We start from the raw sequence: 19,104 nt of genomic DNA, 5'->3' as shown, positions 1-19,104 counted from the left end.
AACAATGGTCTCTTGCCTCTTCAGCAGGTGCAGACTTTTTCCCGGACTCCCTTCCGGCTAGCTGTGGCGCACTAGCCCCCTTCAGGCTGTGTTCACGCAGCCAACCCCAGTCCTCTCCCTGGGGTCTGACCTCTGAAGCCCGAGCCTCAGCTCCCAGCCCCCGCCCGCCCCGGCGGGTGAGCAGACAAGCCTCTCGGGCTGGTGAGTGCTGGTCAGCACGATCCTCTGTGCAGGAATCTCTCCGCTTTGCCCTCCGCACCCCTGTGGCTGCGCTCTCCTCCGTGGCTCCGAAGCTTCCCCCCTCCGCCACCCGCAGTCTCTGCCCGCGAAGGGGCTTCCTAGTGTGTGGAAACCTTTCCTCCTTCACAGCTCCCTCCCACTGGTGCTGGTCCCGTCCCTATTCTTTTGTCTCTGTTTTTTCTTTTTTCTTTTGCCCTACCCAGGTATGTGAGAAGTTTCTTGCCTTTTGGGAGGTCTGAGGTCTTCTGCCAGCATTCAGTAGGTGTTCTGTAGGAGTTGTTCCACATGTAGATGTACTTCTGATGTATTTGTGGGGAGGAAGGTGATCTCCATGTCTCACTCCTCTGCCATCTTGAAGATGCCTCTCGGTTTTTTCTTTATATCCTTAATTACAGAAGTATTCTGCTAGTCTTCAGGTCATTCTCAGAGAGTTGTTCTTTTGGTGTGTCTGTGGGAGGAGGTGAGCTCAGGATCTTTCTCCTCTGCCTTCTTGAGGAGACAAACTATATTCTTAATATATCTAAAGTGCCTTGTAAAATGAATATTTTTTGAGTTAATAAAATCTTTAAGAATAAATAAGAGTGGTTGGTGGGAGCAGGTGGAAGCCCTGCTGTGTCTCCACCCCTCTCCAAGATCCACAAGGGCAGAAACCCACATCAACTAGAGGCATTTGGGGACGCAGGTCGCCTTGCCCCCAGAGCAGTATTAGTGGCCTCATGTGGCTGAGCAGGCCAGCCAAGGTGTATAGGAGAACAGACTGAGAGGGGCACAGAGCATAATACAGAGAATCACTAGGCCAAAGTAAAATAAATAAATAAGTAAATAAGAGTATTTATGAGTATCAATAGATAGAGGGATCAGTGCTATCAGAAATGATAATTCTTTTTTCTATCTCTTCAGTTAAGTCTCTCCTTGTTCTCTTGAGGAGCAATACATTTTTTTTGAAATGGTAGAAAATACACTTTTTAAAATGATAATTCAGAAGATACATACTTCTCAAGCTCATTTTTATTTGAACTAGAAATGTACTGAGAAAAAATATCCTTCCTTTTTTCATTTTGTCAGAATCTTATTGAGAGTTTGATATGTGCTAAGCAAGGCATCACTGGGGGAGAGGATTAAAACTAAATCAGAAAAAGTTTGGGACACAAAGATATTGCAACTGAGTAATGATTTATCATATGTATACTAATAGTCCTATTATAATGTAAATAATTAAGTGTCATTAAGTATAAATAAAGAGCAATAGGAATTCCAATGAAGGAGGGGTCCGATTAATTACTTGAATGTTGGGAGGTCAAGGAAAGCTTCAGAGGAACGTATGGTTGACATGACCCCTGCAGAATGAGTAGGATTTGGGAAGGCTGAGATAGGGAGGGGGGACATTTAAGGTAGATGAATTGCTTGAGCAAAGGAACATAGATGGCAAAGCAAGGCTGTGAATGGGAAGTTTTTCAGTAGCCTGTGTTATAGGGTACAGAGAATTTATTGAGAGAAAGCTTGGAATGGTGCAATAGATATTAGTTACCAGTCTGAATTTCATTATGCTTGTGAGTATTGGGTGAGGATACCCTGCATTTTCTAAAATCAAATAATTTGCTTCAGCTTCTTGGAAGTTAGATGGAGTGTCTGTCGAGACTGGTTGTTGCTCCTCCTTAGTAGATAGGTTTCCAGAATAGATTCCCAAAGTTTAAACTTAAAATTAAAAAAAAAAGAAAAAATAACCTTCCAGTAAAAGCAATTTGAGGGGAACTGGTTTTAAATAAGCGCTCTAGCCTTCCGGGTAAGCATTTCTTCCATTATTTCTGTTTGAATTCATGATATTCTGAGAACATTTTCAGAATCACGTTCTTAAAAAATCTGAAGTGTACCCTGTAAAACATTTCCTGAGGGTTGATGTATACTCCACAGTGTCAATAAAGTAGCAATTGCACGTTAAGAACTAGGCGGCTGCAGAGTGAATAAATTGTTAACGCTTTTTGACCTGAGTTTGTTTTGCTATATAAAATCTGGAGGAACTAGTTTTATAAGAGAAATAAAAAATGCGATTATTATAATTGAATGTTTTTGAACTGCTACTGCTAAGGTCTCAGGGAATCTGTTGTGAGGGTTAATAACTCTTGGAGAGGGAAAAAAATTTTATATCCTCAGCAACCTGCAGGGCTGTGAAATGTTTCCAAGGGTAATTTCCTTGAAGTTAAAGTTAGGGTTATTAAGGTTCACTTAGCAGATAAAGTTTGCTACAATTTTCTGGGACTCTATGATAAGATGACAAGATTTCTCATTTATAAAACTAGAACAGAATACTAGAGGGCCATGAACCATACTCTGGGGACATTTCCAGATTTTCTCCTTTATATGGGGTTCAATTGATAAAGGAATCTGAGATTGCTCAAGCTGAATTTTGCAGAAGTAGCTGTCTTGAGTCCTCATCTTTTTCTTTTTCTTTTTCTTTTCTTTGAACATAGATCTTGATGTACTTCATGAAAACTGAAACTATTATTAACTAACTTCTATTTATTCAGATTTAATGTTATTCATACAGGATTACTTGGAATAAATATTTATTATATTTTAGAGTCTTCTGATGGAGACAGATTCATTTCTTAATGAACAAAGCTCAACAAGATTTTTTTAAATAAAAGAAAATTTTTCAGTACGGAAAGTCATTTAAATGTTACAGAATATTCTAGATTGTATTCAGATATTAGAATCAATTTTATTATGGTTTTGTAAAAAAAATTCACAAATAAATAGAAAAATTTAGATGGAGATACATTCTTAAAAACTGACTGAACTTCTAAAAGTTTCAGTAACTGGCTAACCAAATCAATAAAGTTTGAAAGAGTCCTCCTTGACTTTTTGCAGAAGGTGATGTGTTTTCTCATGAGTGGGCTAGTATAGCAAGTGGCATATAGTTTCAGTTCAAGCCAGAGCATCAAAATGATATTAATTAGAGAACCACATTATTCTGATAAGAAAAATCACTTTATTAAATAGATTCACATTACTTTTTTTCCTATTTTTTTGATTAAGGCACAATTTACATAAAGTAAAATTCATCCCTTTTAGTGACTATTCTGTGAGTTTTGACAAACATATACAATTTTATAATCACAAACACATTGAGATATAGAAGAGTTTCATCATCCCACAAACTTCCCCATTGACTAAACAGTCCATTGTTCACTCAACCGTTGATCTGTTTTCTATCCCTAGAGTTTTGCTTTTCCCAGAATTTCATATAGATGGAATCATACAGTATGTAGCCTTTTGATTCTGGCTTTTTTTCACTTAGCATAGTGCATTTGAGATTCATCCATGTCATTGTGTTTATCGGCAATTTTTAATTTGTCATTGCTGAATAATATTCCATGATATATTATTCATCTACTCCCTTTTTGAGTTTTTTTTCTTTCTGTTTTTTGGTGATTATAAAGAAAGCCATTACAAATATTTGCATTTAAGCTTTTGTGTGAACATAAGTTTTTATTTTACTGGGTTAATTCTTAGAAGTGGGATGGCTACGTTTTGTGGTATGTTTAACTTTGTAAGAAACTACCACTGTTTTGCAAAGGTGCTGTAACATTTGGCATTCCCACCACAATGTATGAAAGTTCCAGTTGCTCCATATTCTCACTAGGTCCACATTCTCACCAGCTCTTGGTCTTGTTAGTTATTACTGTTATCACTATTATTATTATTTAAATTTTAGCCATTGTAATAGGTGTGGAATGGCATTTCATTGTGGTTTTAAATGGCAGTTCGCTAATGCCTGATGATGTTGAGCATCTTTTCATATGCTTATTTGCTCTCTGTGTTTTTTCCTTGGTAAAGTCTCTGTTCAAATCTTTTCCCCATTTTTAAATTTTTTTTTTTTTTTATTATTGAGTTTTAAGGGTTCTTTGTATATTCTGGATCTATTTTATCCAGATCTGTTTTATCAGATATATGATATGCACATATTTTCTCACAGTTTTATCAGATGTATGATATGAAAATATTTTCTCCCAGTTTGTGTCTTATTATTTTATTACCTTAACACTCTTCTGAAGCTAGAAGTACTTGATCTGAAGTCCAATTTATGAAATTTTTTTTATGGATTGGAACACACTACTTTCAACTAGAAAATAAAATATTTACTATCTTTGATAACTCTAAGTTTTGATGTTCTCAAGTGAACTTATTTGGGTAGTTAGTGTGAAAGAATGTAGTACTTTAAAAAATTACAAAATTATGTTTATATATACTGAATATTATTTTATTATTATTTATACAACTGACTTAATAATAATGAAAATTTGAATTTCATTTGAAAATTTAAGATCCTCTGATTCAGTTAATTACTTCTGAATTCTAGAAATTGTGCAGTTTAATACTGGTCTTTGAATTCTAGGTATTGTAAATGTAGTTAAACATTGGAATACTATTTTGAATATTTCAGTTGATAAAAATACTATTAGGTTGTGAACTAAGTTAAAATTGAAAATATTTCTTAATATGTCATAAACGTATTATCATTCTTTTTGAGAATGAATATTTTTTTTGCAAGCAGTACTTCTAATTACTCACATATTCAAACTATGAGACATTGTGTCTCCCTAAATCTTTCAATCTAAAAGTTGCCCTGGAATTTTTGAGATTTCCATACCCCCTTTCAATTAAAAAAAAAAAATCCAAATACTGATGATTCTGTATTACCTGAAAATTTGGCTTTTACAAATTAAAGGTTAGTTTCGTATATGAATTTGCTGTCAGTGTTCCAGATGTTAAGATTTCTGCCTCAGGTGCTTGTAGTTTTATTTATTGGAAGACTATCTGATGATGAAGAGTTTGAGATCTCCCTGCCAGAATGTGAATGGATTTCCCAGAGCTTAGCATAACAGAGTGTAAAATAGATACAGAAACTGTGTGATGCATAATTTGCTCAGAGAGGTGTTTTTTCAGGTGTGTTAGTAGAACACTTTTCTCATTAGATACTTTGTGAAAACACAATTACCTGGTCTGAGGAAGGCTGCCCTGCCCACATCACTTTTACTGTCAGGTGCAGTCATCTCCCAGCTTCTGTGAAGGTTAGCTGTTAATAACTCACCACTACTCTTTCTTTTTTTTTCTGAAGAATTACCATCTTATTAAACACTAGCTGTCTGATGTAGAAGGTAGTATTAAAAAAAAGAAACGGGCCCCAAATGGAGTCATTTGTGCTAAAGTTCACATTACCAAACCAAGACTAACCTAACCTGATTGCAGTTTTGACCTTCTTCAGGAATGTAATCTTAACTGGTCAGTCTGGAATTTCCTGGTCAGCACCAGTAAAGTAATCTGCCTATTAGACTACTTTGTTTTCCAAAGGAAGGTGACCTTGCTCAAAATAATTCTTTTTTCATTTGCAACTTCCTTGTCCCATCCATTCTCTAATTTTATAAACATTTCATTTTCTGTAGCTCTTTGGAGATGCTTTCCAGTTGCTTAATGGGATGCTGTTCTATTCATGAATTGTTGAATAAAGCCAATTAGGTCTTCAAATTTACTCAGTTGAATTTTGTTGTTTAACAGTAGCATCTCCTTGACACCCACAGTGCAGGCAACACATAGCCAGTGATTGACTGGCAAAGGGGTACAAAAAAGCTAGCCACCTTGCCACAGAGTGAGACTAATTTTGTGGTCCAATTTGTGCTGTCTGGGGGAATCAAACTGAAGCTAGTCTCCAGCTGAAACTGTATTTTGTTTCTGAAAGCACTCTCTCAGTAAATCACTTGTGCTAGAATGCCTTTCTCATGTTCTGCTGCTGAGAAATCTGACTTAAGACAAATATATTTGGGGGAAAAACTGCTTATTACTTATTACTATTTATTATTATTATTGATTATTACTGTCTACTCTTAGAGAGTCAGTAAACTTTGCATATTAAAGATTATGATGTTCTACAGTCACAAATATTATTAATTTTCTTTTAACATAATATTCCCATTTTTTTAACAATGGAATCATTTTTTTCTATAGTAACATGTTATATCTCTCAGTTCTAGTGTTTCTCAGGATTTGCTTGGGGAAAAGCTGGCTTAGAAGATGTGATTCTTCATTTAGGCCTAAAATACACAAAATTTGGATTGAAAAATTGTATCTAGCTCTCCCAGGACAATGCCACTTTTGGTCCAGGCTCTTTAAGCTCTAGCAAGTACCTTTCTGGCTAACTTGAAAGGATGAGTTACAGAACATTTGAGATTTTTGTCAGATATCAAAGCAGAGGAATATCTTTCAGGAAACACTATTCGTTGCTATAAGTAACTCTTCTTGAGTACTCTAAGTTGGTGAATTGCAATTCTGACTCCTTTATATTAGCATTTGCCTTTTTTCTCTCTGATTGCCTATTGCTAAGAAGACCATACATATGGTTTGCCCTGCACAGTAGAGTCTTGGATTCATTTGTTGTCTAGTGTTATTATTAACAGTGTTTCTCTCTTAAAGGTGTCCTGGTTTGGATGATAAATTGTGTGGTTTTCTCTACCTATAATCAGTGACTTTGCTGCCTGACTCTGGGACTCTTCCTAGGCTTGATGCCCTCATGTGCTATTGAGTTTGCCACCAGTTATGACATTTTGTTATTGTGTGAATGAGCTCTGCCGAAAGTCTTCTGCCCACTCGATACACTGCAATTTATTATAGAAATACACTGAGATAATCATGCCCAGGGAGAAGTTAATAAGCTTGTTTAAATGTGTAGATTACTGATATATGAATACAGTTTCCTTTTTATCCATAGTCTTAACATCTGCTTACCACACCACCAATTCTTTTTTTTTTTCCACTTCTTTAGAGAAACAGGAAGTTTGTACATTTTTTTTTTCCTTTTGTGAAATTCTAAGATAGAATTGTGTGAGAGCATCACTACTTATGCCAACTTGAAGTTAAAATGGTGTGAAAATATCAAAAGTGTTGAATGTAAAACAAACTTCTGGAGAACATATCTACAGTCAGAAAAATAGGTCACTTACAGCTCAGGATAGAGAAGTAAATAACCGAGATTCAAGAGATTTGGCTGAGTATGACATACAGTGAAAAAATACTTTAAGAATTTTAAAACATCTTTTTATTCTCATGGAATGAAAATTAAGTCATTTTTACCTTTTTTCTTTATGCACTGAAAAATCGTTCTATATTGTTTTCCTCTGGACTTAAAACACAGAACTGATTCATATATTTTAAGTCTTTACCTGAATGCCATAATTCCATAAATGCTCCTTAAACGTGACTTTTCCACGTTGCCAGTGGAACTAACGTTTCATATGTGGGAGAATAGGAACCAATCCACTTTCTCATGCTCATCAGTGTGGAAGTCCCATATCTCTGTTAAGAAAAACCACATAGTTTCCTATTTTTTATATTTTTCTACTTTGACAAAGTTTTTCATGGCAGTTTTATGTTGATTTGCAATAAAAAATTCCACAAAAATGTGGTGAAACTTTTTTCTCAGGAATGTTGAGTTCTCCAGGGATTCCTTTTGCCTAATGTTTTGGTTCTACAGGTATTCTGAGAAGAAATAAATGCTTTTCAAATGTTGATATATGAGTATATAGATTAGTGACTAAATCTAAAGTCAATTTAAATTTTTTGACTCTGTGGGTTTCCTTCACTTTAAAACTCTCATTAGTACAATAACAAACAAACAAACACATTAAGGGGCTATTATTTTTTTAAACAACAAAGATGTCATGAGTTTTAAAAAACTCATAAAGATGTTATTGTATAGTTCATACTATGAACATATTTACATTACCTGTGGAACACCTTTTTTTTTTTATAGATCTTTATTGGAGTATAATTGCTTCACAATACTGTGTTAGTTTCTGTTGTACAACAAAGTGAATCAGCCATATGCATACATATATCCCCATACCCCCTCCCTCTTGAGCCTCCCTCCCACCCTTCCTATCCTACCTCTCTAGGTCATCACAAAGCACCGAGCTGATCTCCCTGTGCTATGCTGCTGCTTCCCACTAGCTAACTATTTTACATCCGGTAGTGTATATATGTTGATTTTATGATCAATGAGAACACTATTAGAACTATTACAACACTATTAGTCTAGCTCCATGAATTATAAAAAATAATTGCATCAGAGACTCAGCTACTGATGAGGCAGAGATTTGAAATGCTCCCATAAGCCTCCAATATATAAACAATTATAAAATGCAGATAAAATAAAAATACATATATATTTAAAGACACTAGAATGTATCCAATGACAGAACTAGAAGAAAGTTTGCAGCTTCCTGGCCCACGTGTGCTGCCCAACCCCCCAAGGCTCTGGTTGAAGGAAATGACATTGGAGAAACAGAAATTATAGTGGAAAAACAACAGATTTATCAACTGAAGTTAATGGAGATAAGCATTCAGGTCTGGAAAACATTGAGAAACTCAAAGGGGAAATCCCTAACTGTGAAAAAGCAAAAGAGTAGACCCCTTCAGGACATAAATTGTCTGAGTCCCTGGTTGACAGTTAAGTTATGCATGTGCAAAAGACACCACAAACGGCACACCAAAAGAAAGGCAGAGACTAGAGAGAAAAATACTGTTGAAACTTAGAGCAATAGGGAGCCAGAAATGTGAATTCAATGCTTTTCAAAAACAAGTGCATTCTCCAGTTGTAAATATCTTTGGGTGCAGAAAGCCTCAAGGGTAACATTACAAAGCTGAAAGCCAGCAGAATTGCTGGAATTAAGGATATCCTGAAAAGCAAGGAAACCTGCTAAATTTTGTATGTAAAAGAGAGTCCCACAAGAATTAGGTTAAGTAAAAAGGCAGCAATGGGAAAGCATAAGAACAGGGCAGATGTAAGTAGCTGCATGACTTGGAGTAGAAATAGTTTGTGATTTGATTCTTGGCAACTTAACTATCAACTAGAAAAAAATCCAATAACCATCAGGAGAACATTGTCCATTGTCACTTCAATAAATTATCTAAAATGGGCAAATAACAACCAAATCACCAGACGTGCAAAGAAACAGAAAAGTGTAACCCATAGGCACAATTTTCTTTTAATTTAAAGAATGAATCAATAGAATCTTATTCATAGTAAGTCAGATATTAAAATAAGCAGAGGAAGATTTCAAAGCAGCCATTCTAAGTATGTTCAAAGAATTAAATTAGAATGTATTCAAATATTTGAAGACAAATATGGCATTAATAATTGAACAGATAAACAATCTCAACAGAGAAATGCAAACTATTAAAAAAATAGAAGTTCTAGAATTTAAAATTACAATTACTGAAATAGCAAGGTGAACACAATAGTATGTTGGAAATGGCAGAAGAAAGATGCAGTGATTTGAATATATATCACTATAAATTGCCCAATCCAAAGCCCAGATGGAAAAAGATTGAAGAAAAATGATCAGAACCTCAGAGATCTGTGGTCATATATGAAGCAGTCCAACATACATGTAATTGAAATCCTAGGAGGAGAAAAGCAAGAGAAAATGACAGAAAAATGATTTGAAAAAAATGTCAAAAGCCTTTCAAATTTGCTAGAAAATATTAATTTAAAGATTCAAATACTCACAGAACCCTAAGCTGACTGAAAATGAAGAAATCCAGTTTGTGACACACAGTAGTTTAAATATAGATTGTCAATAAAAAAGGAAATTTTGAAAACAGTAATGAAGGAAAACAACAATAATTTTAATGGCTTGCTTCTCATTAAAAATTATGGAAGCCAAAAGACATTAGCTTGACATTTTCAATATTCTGAAGGAACAAAAGAGGCAAAAAAATTTCTAAATCCAGTGAAGTTATCCTCCACAAGTAAAGATGATTGTGTATTTCTAATTGTTATAAAATTCTACAAAATGCAAACTGATGTATAGTGACAGAAAACAGGTCAATGGTTGCCTGAGAACTGGGATGGAGGGGGGGCTATAAAACATTGAGGCACCAGGAAAATTTTGGAAGTGATGAAAATGTTTGTTGTCTTGATTTATTGATTTTTGATGATTTATATATGTATAACCTTCATGAAATACACACTCACACATGCATGTGTGTAAAACCTTATCACGTTATATCTTTTAGATACGTGAAGTTTGTGCTACATCTATTTAACCTCAAAAATCTGTAAAAAATGAAGGCAAAATGATGACATTTTCAGATAAACTAAGACTTAGAGAATTTGCTGCCAGCAGACCTGAACTGTAAGAAATGCTAAATGAAGTCTTCAGTCTGAAGGCAAATGGTACTAGTTAGTAAATTAGTAAATTTCTATAAGAAGAAATAAAGACCATCAGAAAAGGTAAATATAAAAACTCTTTTTCTTTTTCTTATTTTAAAAAATGACTAAAATTTATAACACTTACTGAGTTTATTATATATAGTATTATCTATCTATCATCTATTGCAGACAACTATGATACTAAAATTGAGAGAACAAATAGAAAAAAACTTGCAAACTGTCATATTTTTCCTGAAGTAATTTACTATTTTGCTAATTTACTATTAATTATATGTAGATTGATATACATTTAAGAAATATACTCCTATTCTTAGAAATATTATTAAAATCACAATGTAGGGAGACATAGCTAAAAATCAATAGTGTTCTTAAGATGGAATATTACAAAATATTTGATTATGTTAATCAAGAAAGGCAGAAATGGAGGAACAGAAGAACAAAAATATACAGTACAATGCTGGACATAAATATAACCATGTCAATAATTATAGTAAATGTAAATGGCTAAACAGTTCAATAAAAAGGCAGAAATTGTCAATCTGTATTAAAAAAGCAAGAGCTAATTATATGTAATCTACATGAGATGCTCTTTAAGTACCAAAACACAAATAGACCAAAAGGCTAGAAATAGATGTTCAAAGCAAACAGTAAGCATAAGTAAGTGAGAGTGACTACATTAATATCAGACAGAATAGATTTCCAGAAAAGGAAACAAGAAATATCTTAAATCAATGAGCTAAGCTTACACTTAAGAAACTGGAAAAGGAAAAGCAAACTAAGCCAAAACTAAGCAGAAGAAAGAAAATAATAAAGATGACAGCAGAAATCAGCAAAAAAGGACACTAAACAAGAATAGAAAAAAATCAATAAAATGAAAATGAAAAATAATAAAATTCATATAACTCTACCCAAACTGATAAGGAAAAAAAGAAACAACACAGATTCCTAAATTAGCATTGAAAGAAGAACACCACTGTAGATCTTTTAGAAGTTAAAAGGAAAATAAGGAAATATTATGAACAATTTTTCCAATAATCAGATGACCCAGATGAAATAAACACATTCAGTATGCAAAAATTAACTTTTTCTATATACTAGCAGTGAAAAAATGGAAAATGAACTTAAAAAAAATCAACCTATCATGAAAAATAGGAAATAGTTATGGATGAATATCAGAAAGTATGTGAACAACTTATAGTTTGAAAATGACAAAACAAAGCTAAAAAGTTAAAGAATAGCTAAATAATTAGAAAGATATACCATATTCATTGATTAGAAAACTCAATATTTTTAAGATATCAATTCACTACAAGTTGATCTGTGGATTCTATGTAATCCGTAGATTCTATGTAATCCATAGATTCTATGTAATCAGAATCAAAATTCTTGTGGGATTTTTGGTAGAAATTGTCAGTTTATATAGAAATGCCAAGATCCTAGAAGAGGAAAAAGAATTCTGAAAAACTGGAAAAAATTAGAGGACTTAGATTCCTGATTTCAAGACTTAGACAATGTGGGATTGGGATAAGAATACACAAATAGATCAATGGAACAGAATAGGGTCCAAAATCAGACGAACCCATATACTGATTTTGACAATAGTGCAGAGGTGATTCAATGCGCAAAGAGTATGTTTTCAACGAACTGTGCAGCAACAATTGTATAACTATGTGCAAGGTATGTACTCATCTCTCATGCCACCCACAATTAATTCAAAATAGATCATAGGTTGAAAAATACTAAAAGAAATCATAGAAATCTTTGTGATATTGGATCAGGCAAAGATTTATTTAAAAAGACACCAAAACCATGAACTATGAAGGAAAAAAATAAGTAGGAACTTTAAAATTAAAAACTCCTGCTCTTCAAAAGATGTTAAGGAAAATAAAAATCTACATACTATGGGATTCCATTCGGCAGTATAAAGGAGCAAAATATGCATTCATACAACAGAAATGAATCGTAAAAGGATTAGGCTAAATTAAAAAAGGTAGACACACAAGACTACATATTGCCTGATTCTATTCACATGAAATTCCAGACAAGAAATAATTATAGTAAAAAAATGTGGAGAAGTGATTAATAGTGACCAGGGATGGGGAAAGGGATTGACACCAAAGGGGATGAGAGAAGTATTTGGGAAGCTGTTTTACACTATGATTATGGTAGTGGTTATACAAATCTATACTTTTGTCAACACTCTTTGAACTACACACTTAAAATTACTGAGTAATTATATGTAAATTATACCTTAATTTAAAAAATAAATATATAAACAAAAAAAGTCAAAAATTGTATCAGAAAACTAACGAAATGAGAGAGAGATGCCTAAATGCAAGTAAATAAACTGGGTAGAGGACTATGTGTTGATGAATAGAAAGATAAAGAAACTGCAGAATTTGATGAGAGTCCAAGATTGAGACCCAGAGTTCATCATTTGGTATTAGAAATGGGGGAAAAAGTGTTAGAACTGATTTCAAAACCAAAAATTATTTGTTCTTTGAAAATTTTATAAAACTCTCCTATAATGTCCTTCTATGCCTAATGAATTTTTAATTTAGGTAATTGACAATCATTTCCATTTCTTTTATGTTTATTTTTTTATTCAGATATCTATCACTACTCAAGTCAATTTTGTTGTTTAAATTTTCCTAGAAAATATGGTCTCTTTCACTTAGATTTTATTAGTTAACATAAAATTATCTTTTAAATTTTTGAAATTCTCCGTATCTGGCATTGTGTGTCTTTTTTTCATTCATAACCTTCAATATTTAGTATTCTGAACATCAAATTCTGTTGTTTATTTGCTTTAGTAACACCAGCTTTTGGTTTTTTAAAAATATTTTTATAGCTTTATTGATATAAATGACATATAAATGTATCAATTTAAGAAGTACAATGTAATGATTTGATGTATGTATATATTGCAGAATGATTACCACAATAAGGTTAGTTAATACCTCCAGCACCTTACATAGTTAGCATGTGTGTATGTGTGTGTGTGTGTGTGTGTGTGTGTGGTGAGAACTTTTAAGATCTAATCTCTTAGCAAGTTGGACAACCTAGAAGAAATGGATAAATTCCTAGAAACATAAAACCTTCCAAAACTGAATCATGAAGAAAAAGAAAATTTGAACAGACCAATAATGACTAAGGAAATTGGAAAAGTAATCAAAAAACTCCTAACAAAGAAATGCCCAGTACCAGATGATTGCACTGGTGAATTCTACCAAACATTTAAAGAATTAACACCAGTCCTTCTCAAACCCTTCCAAAAATTTGAAGAGGAGAGAACACTACCAAACTCATTTTACAAGGCCAGCATTACTCTGATATCAAAGCCACAGAAGAACACCACAAGAAAAGAAAACTTTAGGCAAATATTCCTGATAAGTACAGCTTCTGGTTTGATTGATCAATTACCATATTTGTCTGTAGGGGGAAGGTATTGGATACATATCTTTAAATTTCTGCTTTAATCTTTATTACTTTTATTTTCCTTTTTATATTTTTACATCAACTTATGTTTGCTAATTAGCAGTTTGTTTTTAGAGCATGTAGCTTGCAATATTTTAATTTTTTGAAATAATTTGACATTTTATGGTTGATTTTGTTCATATTCCTTGAATATTTGAAAAATGGACTTTATTTTTACTGTGAAATGCAAGTCTACTTACATTTGGATTATAATACAAAGTAGGGTGTATTCACCAAACAAACTCACTATTTATCCTAATTAAATCTTCCATCTTCTTCTTTATGTTCTACCTTTTCTGTCAAATTATGGGAAACATTTAAGCTATGTTTAGATTTTTATTAATTTTTCCTATTTCTAAAAATGTTTTTCCTTTAAATTTTTTGGTGCTCTGATCTTTAGTGCATAAACCATCAAGAATATTTTATATTTTACACAAATTGCAATTTTTACTAATAGAAATTTTCCACATGGATGGAGCCTATTGTATTTTTCTTGAATTTTTACTTGCCCAAAATTAGTATTAATAGCCCTTTTAATTTTTTTCCTTTTGTTTAGCATACCTATTTTTGGTAGGCAAAATTCTGAGATAGCTTCCAAGTTTCCTGCCCTTGGTGTACAATCCTGTATAAAGACCCCCAACTTGAGTGTTGGAGGAACTTATGAATATGATGGGGCAGTTACTCCCTTTATGAGGTTACATTATATGAGCAAGAGTCATATATGTATTATTTTATAAAAGAATCTATTTTAGTGGATTAGGAGAAAGTTCTCCTTCTGGCTGTGAAGAAATAAGCTGCTCACCTGTAAGAGGGCCATATGGCTAAGATGTGGGGAAGTTTTTAGGAGCTGAGAGAATCCCCAGTTTATAGCAAGAAATATGAAGAATGTAATATTCACAATAGATTAAAGCTACTCCATTATTTGGCATCATAATTTGGTAGTAAACATGAACTTGGCCAAGTTTATTGAATTAAAAATAGACTTTCAACAAAAGATTCTTAAAAATAAATGTAAGCCATGAACTTAAGTAGTTGGAAGATGGTATAGGTCATCCTAAAAGTTCCTCCTATTCCCATCCAAGACACCTTACTCAGATGTTTTGAGTGCAATCATATGAAATACTTTCACAAACTTTAAAATGTATTCAGCTAAATATAGGGTAGAAAATACTGTGTCTACCAATTGGAAACTTAAAATGTGAATAAGTTTACATATATAGCAATTTAGCTAACTAAAAAACAATAGCTTACATTCTTTCAAATATGGCAGAAAATTGTAGGATAGGGGTATTAGATATTTAATTAGATAATAAAGCCATTAGTGTTTCTTGTTAAGGTTTTAATTATCCTTATTATATCTCTATTATGCAATGTCCATTATAGCAGCCACTAGCCATAGGTGGATATGAAACTATTTAAATATGCTAATCTGACTATAGAAATACGTTTTTCTTTTTACTTTAATTAATTTAAACTTGAAAACATATTTAATTTTGTTATTGGAAAAGTTTTAAGTATGCTTGGAAAATTTGGGTATGTAAATCTACTTTTTCAACTGTAAATTGTGTGAAATTTAAATACAGAAAAAGAATTTCCAGTGAAAATTTAGTGTCCAAATCATGATGTGGATAAATGTAAAATACACACTGGATTTACAAGATTTAGTATAAAAAATGTAAAATATCTCATTAAGAGTGTTTTATATGTGTTATATGATCAAATGATAATATTTTGGATACACTGGGCTAAATAAAATACTTTAAATTGAATATGGCTATTTACTTTTTGATTATGGTTCCTAGAAAATTTAAAATTACACATGTGACTTTTATTATATTTCCATTGGCCAGTGTTACTCTATATAGTCTTGATCTTTTATTTCTGTTTTACTTTCATTTCATTTTTACCTTAGCTCTTCTTGGGACATATTTTAAAATTTTTAAATAGATAAAAATTATAGATCTTTGGGAGAATTTTATAGAAGCAGAATTCACGTCTCAACCAGGAGATCTGGCATTTTTCGGGTGGGGAAAGGGGTGTTATTCTCAAGTGTAAAATGAATTTCATAGAGGAATTCATTTTAGCATGAGCTACTTAGTATTTACATAGTCATCTTGAGATTGAAAAAAAAAATGCTTTAGGGCCTGGTATTTAAAGAATGACTGAGACCAACTCCATCAGAACTGTTTGAAAAACAAGGGCATATATTAATTGATTTTGGTTATTTTCCCTTTCTTAGAACTCTTATACATTTTTCTCTCTTAAATTTTTAGAATAAATGGAAGCTCTCACTGAACTCTAATCTTCCTTAGTTGTTCATGCTCCAGAGAACAATGCACTGCTTTTTGGAAGATAATAATTAAAGCCAAAATGTTCTGCAAGCTTTCCATATCTTAATATAGGGTATATTAAAGTTTGGGCTTCTATTTGTGTTTGGTTTTTGGAGTATAATGGACGTCTACTTCAGGTTTTAGAAGGATGCTATAATACATTTATGTGTTGTTGAATTTGTAGTATTTACCAGCCATGCAAACTTTTTGTCTGTTATCATGAAACATCTGGAAAAAGGGAGGGGAATAGTGTCAGATGCATATATTTGCTGCAGGCTTATTGGGTTAATTATTATAGTTTGATATTTTTAACTCAAATGAAATGCTGTAAGTGAAAAGAGAGTTGGATGCTACACCTTTAATCCCTTTTTTCTTTAATGCTAAAGTGAAGGAAAATATATGGGTATATTTATAAGTTGCTATGTGAGCAGTTATATGAAATTTATGCTGTGTAATGGATTATGGAAAGTAGCTTTGAACAAACTAAATGCCCATTTAATTTTATCAAAGTATATTTTTACAAATCCAATAATTATGCAATGTACTAGATTTTTTTTTTAAGTTTTCCGAAGTATGGTAAACAAGCACTAGGTTTTCCTCATTTGCACAGTAATATGGACTCACAGGCTAAGAGTGATTTATGTACTGAAGTAATTTAAATTCCATACCTTCAAAGTCACAATGCATATGTTACATGCCTATAATTATGCTCCTCCGGGTGTGCAAGCCAAGAAGGTGGCAGAGTCAGACACAGAAAAAGAAAGGAGATTGATGATATGGTATTTTGCTAATACAATGCAAGGCACTAACAGATTATGAACCTCATTCTTGCCTTTCCTACTAGTACCTTCTAAATTACAGTTTCAAACTGATGTCCTCACTGATCTCTCATTTACAGAATTTGCCTTCATTATAAAGAAACCCTCTTGAAAAAAGTTGAAAAAAAGATAAGCAAAACAATACTTCAAATTTCTTTGGTTTAAAGATAAAAGATCTCTCCCACCTCCTCACACACACTCATTTATTAGATTTGACATACATATGCTTAAATATCAAACTTTTTTCCCTATATTTATAGTCATTTGAGGAAGAAAACTAGTTTAAGGGAACCAATATAATGCACTGGTGTCCTCTAAAAAGTCATACCAATGGAAGGTAGAATATTTTAGGGGAGTACCACACATTTTACTACTTGTAAGTTACAATTCTTGCATACTGTTGTTTCAAAGAGTGATATTGTGGATTTTCTTAGGTTTCCCACAGGTTGCTAGGCATTTTCTTGTCCTAAGTGTTAGGTGACCTTTAAGACGACTGAACATTTATATGGAATACAATTAGACCTGGTAAGCAATTTCTATTAAATCATACATACTAATTCCTTTATTATGTTACTGCCATGATGTTTAATGGCCACCTCCTTTGCGTCAGTTCAACTTTAGGTTCCATAGATTCTATTTTGCTCTAAGATATCAGTGGAATTCCACTCAATTTCAAAGTTTTAAATACACACTTCTCTGCTTTTTCCCCTAAAGAAATATGGTGTCTCATTGATAGCATCACAGTGTGCCTGTTCAAAAAGGGAAGAAATAAATACTGCTTCACATATTTTTTTAGGGTGATTACCTTTTGATACCATGTAAAATGTCAGTTTGATCTTCAGTTTTTTTAACCCTATCTGGCCATTTCAGATCAAGTTTTCCACAGACATACTTTGTACATTTGATGAGAAAATGAGAAAATTACATAAACACATAAAAGTTGATTGACAGGCGATATATCCAAAGGAAGGTAACAGGTTAAAAATATAGAAACTTGCTGTATCTTATTAGAAAAAATTCTGCATAGTTTTTTAATGTTGCTTGGTTTGTTTGCTTTACCTGGAATCCTGTGGTTGGGGATATATTGTGTGACTGTGGGGATTTCAAACGTTTGCTCTTTACATTTCTAGAAATACAATAGGCTCACCCAGCTACATTTTTTAAGGTAGCTTTATTTGAGTAGATGCTCTTTTGACCCAAAAAATAGAGAAAAAGAAAATTTAAAGAAAAAAAAACCTTAGATAATCAATTAGGGATGATTAGTGATTAATTTTAGAGTGAAACAGTTAGATCTGGCCATTTCAGTTATAGGGCACAGTGGCTACCCAAATGGTGTCTTTTATATAACCTTGTTTTCATGTAAATGCGTGTGTGTGTTTATGATCATTTTTCTGTATTTGTACAGAATTTAGTGAGTCTCAGAGATCAGTAGGGTGATGTTAATACATGTGGTTTATTGCATAAATTTGAGAGCTATAAGAGGGGGGCTGACTTTTGAGACTAAATTGTGGTGCAGGGTTTCTGAGTTATACTGTTTATACATGTTGGGACCTCAGAATATTGTTGAACCAAGGAAATATCGTAATGGCCAATAACTATAATATTTTCAAACATTAATGGTGATAGAGTTAGGAAATTATTACAAATATTGAAGTCACTTTTTTAGTGATTATTCAAAATTTATTACACCTAATAATTCAAATTATTCTCTAATAAAATTAGAATTTGTTCATTAGCTATTCCACGCTTTTCTTGAAATTACCCAGCAGTCTTTGTTCATTAACATATTTTCCTGAAGCTAAATAAAATCATAAACTATGTACTTATTTCTAAGAATTTCCTTAGGGAAGATTTGCTAAAAATTTTTCAAAAGTTAAAAATAACACATTAATATACATATAGAAAGTCTTCCAGTCTGAAAATTCTCTTAGTTAAAAATCACTCATTTTATCCTTTTATTTTTCCTAAATGTAACACACCATGTACTATTTATTATTAATAATGATTCATT

The sequence above is a fragment of the Eubalaena glacialis genome, chromosome 1, assembly GCF_028564815.1.
Source record: "Eubalaena glacialis isolate mEubGla1 chromosome 1, mEubGla1.1.hap2.+ XY, whole genome shotgun sequence".
NCBI classification, from domain to species: domain Eukaryota; kingdom Metazoa; phylum Chordata; class Mammalia; order Artiodactyla; family Balaenidae; genus Eubalaena; species Eubalaena glacialis.
Note: the sequence above shows the minus strand (reverse complement) of the source record.